Here is a 9590-nt window from a genome sequence, read left to right as displayed (position 1 = left end):
AAAGACTTGAAAATATGCTCTGGTTACACTGCTCTGCCATATAAAATCTATTATTATTGCTAGAAAGGAAAATTAACTTTTAACTCCCAAACAAGATAAAGTATTTATCAGAAGATGTTAGAAGTCCAGCATTATTCATGTAGAACACAGAGACCTCAAAAGGTGCACATGTAGCTTGGTAATCCATAGCTATTGTCCACCAATGGAAACCATAAACGACCTTCTTAGGTTCCTGCATTGGCTAAGGCATATCCAGAGTACTTATTTTTCTTAAATGGCAATAAATATAAAGCTCTATTTTATGAAATTCCACTAAGCATATATGAGATGTCCTGGGTCAACCGTCAACGTAGGATAACAGAGAATAGTTAAGTTACCATTTGAAAAAAACTGTCTAGTAAAAGGTGTTTTCACATCATAGAACCAGAAAATATCTTGATCTTAACAAATGCCCTTTTTAAGTTAAATTTCTAATTTTTTGAGAATGTCATACATGAATACTTGTTTTTTTCATCATTTCAAACTCCATTTTCCCCTCCAGCTCCTCCCATGTCCCCACACTCTCCCTCAAAACCATGACTTCTTTTTAATTGCTCTTGTTGGTGGTGGTGGTGGTGGCATGGTGTGGTGTGTGTGTGTGTGTGTGTGTGTGTGTGTGTGTGTGTGTGTGTATAAATACACCCGGCGTTTAGAGTCCATTTAGAGACTGATTTTTCTCTCAGCAACCATTAATTGGTTATTCCTCTTCATCTGGTAATATGGCCTTGTGATATTTCCCCATCGATGTTATGATGTGAGCATCTTGTTTTGGTGACCATGTTGTTAAGATTTTCACGGGCTAAACATCCCTGTCATGTGTGTGTGTGTGTGTGATATGCACACATATATATACAAATATACATACATATATATACACAATGAAACATTCTAGTCTCATATATATGACACATTCTAGTCCTCTGTCTTTTGGAATCTTTCTGCCCCTCTCTTCCATGACATTCTCTTAGCCTTAGATGTAGATATTGTATAACCACATGGATCATCTGGGGTTGAGCACCATGGGGTTTTTGTTTTTGTTTTTGTTTTTGTTTTTGTTTTTGTTTTTGTTTTTTTGGTTTTTTTTTGTTTTGTTTTGTTTTTTTTGTTTTTCAAGACAGGGTTTCTCTGTGTAGCTTTGCGCCTTATCCTGGAGCTCACTTGGTAGCCCAGGCTGGCTCGAACTCACAGCGATCCGCTGGCTCTGCCTCCCGAGTGCTGGGATTAAAGCCGTGCGCCACCAACGCCCAGCCGAGCACCATGGGTTTTTGTTCTCTACGTTTTTAATAGTTGTGAATTCCTGCCTCATTCTCTATCTGTTACAGAAAAGAAGCTCCTTTGATGAGGGAGAAGTTCATTCATCTGTGGGTTGGAAGACAGATATTTAGAAAGCAATTAGGTATTGCACTGGTTTAGGGAAGTGTCAGTAATACACTCTCCTCCCAGGTCCATGTCCTAACCAGCCACAGTTAGTTGGCTAGGCTTACAATACCAAGAATGATTTACTTCTTATTTAGCAGGCCTTAAGTCCAATTAAACAGCTGTTGGTTATCCTTAAGATATAAGTGCCACTATTACACTCTTAGGGATTCTTACTGAGATTTTCACTGCTATAGTTCATAGTCTTTACAAATGTATTCATTCTTGACAACTTAAATAACCCCTTATAATATTGAAATCTATTTCTCATGGAGGGGATTTTCAGATAGATCCCAACATTCCAACATGATTTCTCCAAGACCTGTATCCAAAGTGTATGGCATCTTCAGCAATAGATCTGCCCTTTTATTTGTTTTTGAAATTGTAATTTAATTACATTTCTTCTTTCCCATTCATCCTTCTAAGCTCTCCCGTACACTCCTCTCTCTCCTTTCAGAAGCTATACTCAAAGTCTTACCAATGTGACCACTCATATGTGAGCTGAACAGTGTACCTGTTGTGTAACAGTTCCCTCTGAGAACTGAAACATTCCATCCTGTAGGAAGCTCTTTAAACAGTAAGGTAAACAACTTAAAACAGCTTCAGGAAGTCACTAAAAGGGACCAGATTCACTAGGCCCCTCCCTGCCAGAGTAAGCAATAAAAGCTGAGAATCCTCCTCAGATTGGCAGAGCTAGGCTGCAAAGAACACTCTCAGAGGAGAAAAGATGCAAAGAAAACTCTGAGACCAGACCAGCTGCCCTGAAGGAGAAAACAGTAGAGCTGCCTGGAAGAGGTTAAGACTAGAGTCACTTTGAAAGGACACTCTCCATCCTGCTGAGCTGCCTGCAGGCTGTGCATTATGCTCCAGGTTTCCCAGAATCTGTGATCTGTCATGCATGCTGGGGTGGGCCTTGGTGATACAACTGTCTTTGAGTCATTTTTGCTACTGTAAGTAATTCCTTACCCAAATTCCTGTAAGTAATCCCAATAACAAATAATGCTGCTATGAACATAGTTGAGCATGTGTCCTTCTGGTATGATTGAGCATTCCTTGGGTATATGCCCAAGAGTGGTATATCTGGGTCTTGAGGAAGATTGATTCTCAATTTTCTGAGAAACTGCTATACTGATTTCCAAAATGGCTTATTGGTGAAATTATTAAGGTCACTCCACGTAGTTAAAAGGGAGGTTTATTTAGTGGTGTAACTTACAAATGAAGGGATAGGTAGGTTGCAGGTTCTGGGAAAGATGCAGCTCAGTCCCACAGTGTTCTCTGGAGAACTCTCCTCGGTCTACCTCTAGCGTCCAAGGTCCAGGAAACAAGAGAGGCAGCGCATCCAGATCTTGGGTCTTCAGGGTCCTTTCTTGGCCCCACCTTGTAGTCATGACAGTTACCGAAGCCTCAATGGGGGTTGGAACTTCCAGATCAAAGCTGGAATGACTACCCACTACAGTGGCTGTACAAGTTTGCACTCCTACCAACAGTTTAGGATCCATGCCTGGAGCATGAGTGGGCTTTTTGGAGCCTACTTCCAATGGTGGAAAACCTCTCACAGCCTTGAAGCAGGGGGAGGGGTTTAGACCTCCCTTTATTGAATGTACCAGGCTCTGCTGACTCCCCATGGCAGACCTTACCATCTTGTAGGAGGAAATAGGGTGTGGGTTGGGCAGTTGGCTGGAGGGGCAGGAGGAGGGAAGAGGGGGATCTGTGATTGGTATGTAAAATGAATAAAAACTTTCTTAATAAAAAAAATGAATGAAATGAAAAAAAAAGTAACCCCAATAAAACTCATTGGTTCACCAAATTGGACATTGGAGGTATCTATGCTTTGATCTGTGATGAGTTCTCTATGTGGGGTGAGTAGACATGTGTTGTGCCTCACCAGGGAAAGTTTTCTCACACAACAATACCAATGAATATTCCAAACTGTGTAGAGAAAAGCCCACTAGGCCCCAACCCCACATAAAGAACTACAGGCAACTAAGTAAAGCAGGAAACAGGAGAGGTGGTCTTCCCCAGGGAAGAGCACACCAATTGGTTGTCCAGGAATAAATGGTCATCCCTGTAAACATATATGTAAGTGAAATGCACTTTTTCAGCCCTTCATCTATGATCATATCCAATGGTCTATAAATGCATGGGGCTCAATAAATATCACCACTACTGTAAAAAAAAAAAAAAAGAAAAAGAAAAAGAAAAGAAAAAGAAAAAAAAGGAAGCTTTGACTCTTGGAAAATTTCCCATACAGGCCTCAGTTGCTGGGGACCACAGCTATCTGTTGCCTCCACTTTTCTTCCCACCCTTTTCTCTACTGATGATGGCTGAATCACTGGAGGAGGGAGAAGTTTATATGGGGTAGAAGGCTCTTACCCCCCTCGGTTCATTATATATTGTCTTAGTTACTGTTCTATTGATGTGAAGGGACACAATGACCATGGCAATTCTTACAAAGGAAGGCAATTGGGGATTGCTTATAGTTTCGGAGGGTTAGTCTGTATTCATCATGGTGGAAAGCAGACAGGCATGTCACTGGAGCAGTAGCTGAGAGCTTTACATCTATCTGCAGGTAGGAGAGAAAGAGACAGAGAGAGAGAGAGACTGGGCCTGACATAGGCTTTTGAAACCTCAAAGCCCATCTTCATTTCCTCCCAGAAGGACACACCTCCTAATCCTTCCCAAACAGTTCCACCAACTGGGTACTAAGCATTCAAATATTTGAGCCTATGGAGGCTATTCTCATTCAAACCATCACATATATAATTAGAGCAAAATAGAGGTTTGTTCTTTTAAATCTAAAAGTGAATAATGAATGGTCTACTTCTGCCTCATACTTTCAACAAGTGATACTTAGGGATATCCTATTAATTACCAAATGCTGTTTCTGAACACTTATGTGAATTATAGTTCTTGGAATACTAATTCCCTCTGTGGTTAGTCTTTTAAGAAAGTGTTCTCCCACCCACCGCCCAACAATGCCTGGAGCAGGTGGGAGAGCTGGCCCTGTGGTCATAAGAGTGGAGAGCTGTCCCTAACCTCTACCAGCTGCAACACCCAGGAGAGAAGGCCCTGCACCTTGCCAGAGCAGCACAATAGAGCCAACCCTGTTAGCACAGATGTGGGTGAGTGAGCCCCGAAGCTGTGAGCACTGGAGAATTGTCCCCATCATTCATCTGTCTTGTGATGGCATGGGCAGGAGAGAGACGCCCTCCTACTCCCACCCACCCATCAACACCTGAGGCAGATGGGAGAGCTGACCCTGTGGTCATAAGAACAGGAGATCTGTCTCTGACCTCCACCAGCTACAACACTCAGGAGAGCAAGCCCTGTACCTTTCCTGGACAACACAATGGAGCCAACTCTGTTTGCACAGGTATGGGTAAGCCAGCCCTGAAGTAGTAAGCAGGGGAGAGCTGTCCACATCACCCATCTGTCCTAGCAAATGGGCAAGGGAAAGTTCACACACACACACACACACACACACACACACACACACACACACACACGCATGCACGCAAGCGCGCGCGCTTATCAATGCCTGAGGCAGGTGTGAGAACTGGCCCTGAGGTCACAAGAGTGGGAGAGCTGTCCCTGCCCCCCACCAGCTGCAACACTCAAGAAGAGCAGTCTGAACCTCATCTGGATAACACAATAGAGCCAGCCTTGTTGGCATAGGTGTGGGTGAGTCAACCCCAAAGTTGTAAGCATGGAAGAGCTGTCCCCACTACTCATCTGTCATGTGGTGGTGTGGGAGGGTGAAAGATGCCCCCCTTACCTCTTGCCCCTTAATGCTTGCAACAAATGAGAGAGCTGACTCTCCCTTTCCCAGCTGCAGCACTCAGGAAATGGGCCCTGGCCCTCACCTAGGAAGCAGGAGAGCTACCCAGAGGTCAGAGGTGAGTGTGACCCAGCCCCAATGTTATGAGCAAAGGAGAGCTGTCCCCATTACTCATCTGACAGGTGGTAGTGTGGATGGAGGAGAGATGCATGCCCTCCCCGACCTCCTGCCCATCAACACCTGAGACACGTGGAGAAGCTGGCCCTGGGGTCATAAGAGTAAGAGGGCTGTCCCTACCTCTCACCAGCTGCAGCACTCAGGAGAGTGGCCCCTGTACCTCACCTGGGCAACACAATAGAGCTGGCATGGGTGTGGGGGAGCCGACTCTGAGAACATGAAAGTGGGAGAACTGGTCCCACCCGTCAATCATTGCTGCAAGAGGTGAATTAGCTGGGGCAATGCTGGAGAACTCACCCTGGTGGTGAGGACAGGGAAGAACTGTCTGGCAGACCAACCCTACAGTTGCCCAGGCCCAGAACCAGGCTTATGACTCGGCCCACCCCAGTATCCACCTCATCTATGATCTGCTGGGCCATGTGAAAGGACCTGGCCCACAGACCCAAAGCTGCAGGATCTCCACAACACAGGGCAACAACAGGAGATCCAAGAAGAGTCCTATCAAGGGCCCAGCACCAACAGTGTAGTAGAAACCAGAGGCCTCAAACCAGATCAATGACTCTTTGCAATGAACACTTGCAAGTAAAGATATATGGACAAAGGGGTTTACTGCGTGACTCACTGTGTCATACTGCAGCTTCCATGATGAGATTTTTAAAATTTTTCCCTTTTTTCTCTTAAATTTTGTTTTATTGGGGGGTGGTGCATGGGTACAGGACAGATGCGAAAGGATGGGGAAATGAATGGGATCAAGATACATCATGTAAAAGAAACATAGAATAAATCAAAAGAAAGTTAAAAAAAGATTTTAGATAGTGATGTGGTAGATAACAGAATGGATTCATATAAAGAATGTATTTTTTACTTAACTCTGATTTCTCAAGTAAGCATCATTGTGAGGGAAAAATATGCAAGTACTTAACATACTGAATTGTAGAACTTGTACACTCAGATTTTTTTTTTCCTGATTTGACTCATGTACTTGAACAACTGGCTCATTCTTTGCCTTCACATTATACTTACTGTGGTGTTGGTTCTATTCATGTCTCAACTACTTTTCAAATTCCAGCTTAAGACTTGTAAAATTCTTCTAATCTCTATTCTAAATTTTATTTCATTCTGTAATACATTTCTTCTTGTTGTTGTTTTTTTCAAGACAAGGTTTCACTGTGTAACAGCCCTGATGGTCCTGGAACTCGCTTTGTAGACATTTTTATTAGTTAGTGTTCAGCACTTTCTCAGAAATGATGCAGACATCACATATAAACTGTTAACATGATACACAAGTTTTTATCTTCCTCCTTAAGTCATTTCCTTCACATCCTCGTGACTGCCCAGCCAGCTCATTCTGTCCCTTCAGCTACAAGGCATGGAAAGCATTAAATGATTCTTAATATATTCATACTCACTGAATAATTCATAAAGCAAAAAAAATTATCTTTTACCTTGTAATAATTTCAACACTTAAAAAGAATAACACTCAGTATTGTGACAATGTTGAGATGAGTCAAAAGTGCTACAGTGTTTATGGTGGAATAGTTTGACGTGAAAGAGCTCTTGAGGCAACTCCTCTTAACCTCAGAGGGCAGGAAATATTTTAAATTGTCCTTTGGTCTGGCTTCTCCTGGTTCTCAGCCTGCGGCTTGCAATACTAGTAACTCTTGCCTGTAGTCTCCCTCCCGTGGCTCTTTCCAGACACTAATCAAGGACTTGTCTTCCTCACTATACTTGGCTGTTATCAAATGGAACTATCTATATACTTTCAGTGTCCCCTAGAAAGTCCCACTGAAGGAATATCTCACCTGCTACACTCAGTGACCCCACTCAGCTCTAAGAAGCCAAAAAAATGATTGACACCCCAACTCCATAGAAAGCAGTTAGGGTTACCTCTTGGTGTGTAGCTGGGTATGAGAATGGGAGGTACATAATGTTTAACCTTACATGGGAAAAGAGATGCCCCTAAATCAGTAGTTCCAGAAATGTTCTCATTTCTCTGGCCACGAACAGCAGAGCTCCAGTTTCTCATCTCTTCCTAAATGAGCAGCCCTGCCTACAGGCTAAATTCAGGAGTGAGGACAAGAACTGCCATCCAAACATAAATCCCTTCTGGTGAACAGTTTTGGAATGGAATCTCTACATTTTTTGGTGAGGATGGGTTGTATCCAGTCCCCAGTTCTAGCATACTGTGGGAGTTTATAGTTACTGCTTCTGAGGGGAAATGTGGCAGTAGAGAATGGGGTCTCTCTCCAGGCGGGGAGTTGCAGTTGTCCCTCCCTTGAGAGTTAATCCAGCTGGGCAGGCCAATAGCCTGGCTAAGGGATCACCCCCCAGGAAGGTGGATCCACTTGAATGTGTGCTTAAGAGGTAGAAGGAATAACTATCTCTCTAACAGGACAGTCGACTTTTCCTTCCAGGGTCCCCATCCTCTGTAGTTGCTGCACAGCCACCATAAGTTTCCCTTGGGTCTGTCTGCCTTTCTAAGTGAAGAAAGGCATCATGGCCCTTTTCTTCTCTTCTTTTTCTGTTGGATGCTAGCCAGAGCCTAAGCATGCTTTCTCTGGTATTTTGGGCTTCTTCCCTCTCTCTCTCTAAAGCTCCTCTCCCCATCTACAAAGCTACTTGTTCACCATGTGGCTGACTTCCACAGCAGCTTAACTGAAACAGCATGGCTTTTCTTTCTCTTCTCTGCCTTCCTCACCCAGCCAAGATTATAACTAGTCTGCACTAGGGTTTTTCTTTTAAACTAACGAAGTTGTTCCTGAGCTTCAAGATAAATAATAAAATTATACAGATATTGTTTACAATCGGACTTGTATCTCTTTGCCCTCATCCTAGGTGAATCGCCATAAATCTAATTACTTTTAGCTGTGAAAGAATTTATATATGACTATGGTTAAAACAGCAATAATTCAAGTCACTCAGCATTTGGGGGGCATGTAAAATGTGCAGGTACTGTTTTGTGCGTGCTGAGTATTCAGTAATAAGTAAAACAGAAAAAACCCCATCCTTGTGTTTCAAATCCCACCCTCATGTTTCCACTGCTCATCACACACCTGCTCTCGTAATTAAGCTTTAGCAAGTGTTACCAAATGTAACATATGATACATCTTTTAAATAGTTGTATAGCAATCTGTAGTATAGATACATGAGAGTATATTCAACCATTTGTTATGTTGTTGGGTCTTTTTTCAACCATTCTTTGTGGATTGACAATTCATTTAGATTTTGTTTTGATTTTTGCAATCATAGTTACAATAAACACCAATTCAACAGAATCACGTGTGTATAATTTATATGCACAAATAGAGATTATTATTTCTAAGGAAAAAGTCTAACCTGGGTGAGTACAAAGTTACAAACAAGTCTGTGTTTCCCGGTTGGATGCAACTAATTGGATCCTGCCTTTCCCAGGTATGCGGTATGCGGAGGCTCTGGTACTATCCACCTGTGTGGTGCTGAAGAAGGAACTCATTTTCTCCATCGGAACACAGTTCCATACACCTGGTCTCCCTTTGCCGCTCAGAATCTTCAGCCGTCAAAGTCTATGAGAAAGCCTTTCAAAATCACATTTAACTTGCAAATGCAAACCCCGCAGTGTCGTCTGAAGTGCTCTGCGGTAGTCCTTTGGCTCATCCTTCCCTCTTGGACGTTGTCACAACCTACATCTTAAGTGCCACACCAGTTTACCTTTGACAGAGTTGGTTAGTTCTCCCTTACAGATTCGCGTAAATATATGTGATTGATTACGGTGGTTTTTTTTTGTTTTGTTTTGTTTTTTTGTTTTTGAGACAAGAAATGTACAATGGAAATGGACATACAGAACTCTCTCGGCCTCTCCCCGACCCCTTTCTCCCTAACCCACATCTGTCTTTCCGCCCGCACCTGACCTAGTGTAGCTTCTGCTCCACATGAGAAGGAACTCTGCCTTCCCGGCCATTTGCCCTAAGCCCTAGAAAAGATACACTCATTTCCTGAAATTTAAATCACTAGCTAGCAGTTTCTACCCCGTTTCCCGTCACTTGCCTCGCCTCCATTTCCCATCTCAGCCTCTCCACACCAAATCTCAGCTCAGACACTCTAGAAAAGAAATCCACATCTCCTGGTGCCTAGACACTGGGGTCTCCGCTCCTTGGTGTAGCAATTAATCTTCGCCCAGTGCCTGCCCGCCCCATCCCCTCCT

Source organism: Peromyscus leucopus, chromosome 10, assembly GCF_004664715.2.
Source record: "Peromyscus leucopus breed LL Stock chromosome 10, UCI_PerLeu_2.1, whole genome shotgun sequence".
NCBI classification, from domain to species: domain Eukaryota; kingdom Metazoa; phylum Chordata; class Mammalia; order Rodentia; family Cricetidae; genus Peromyscus; species Peromyscus leucopus.
This window is presented reverse-complemented; position numbering follows the sequence as displayed.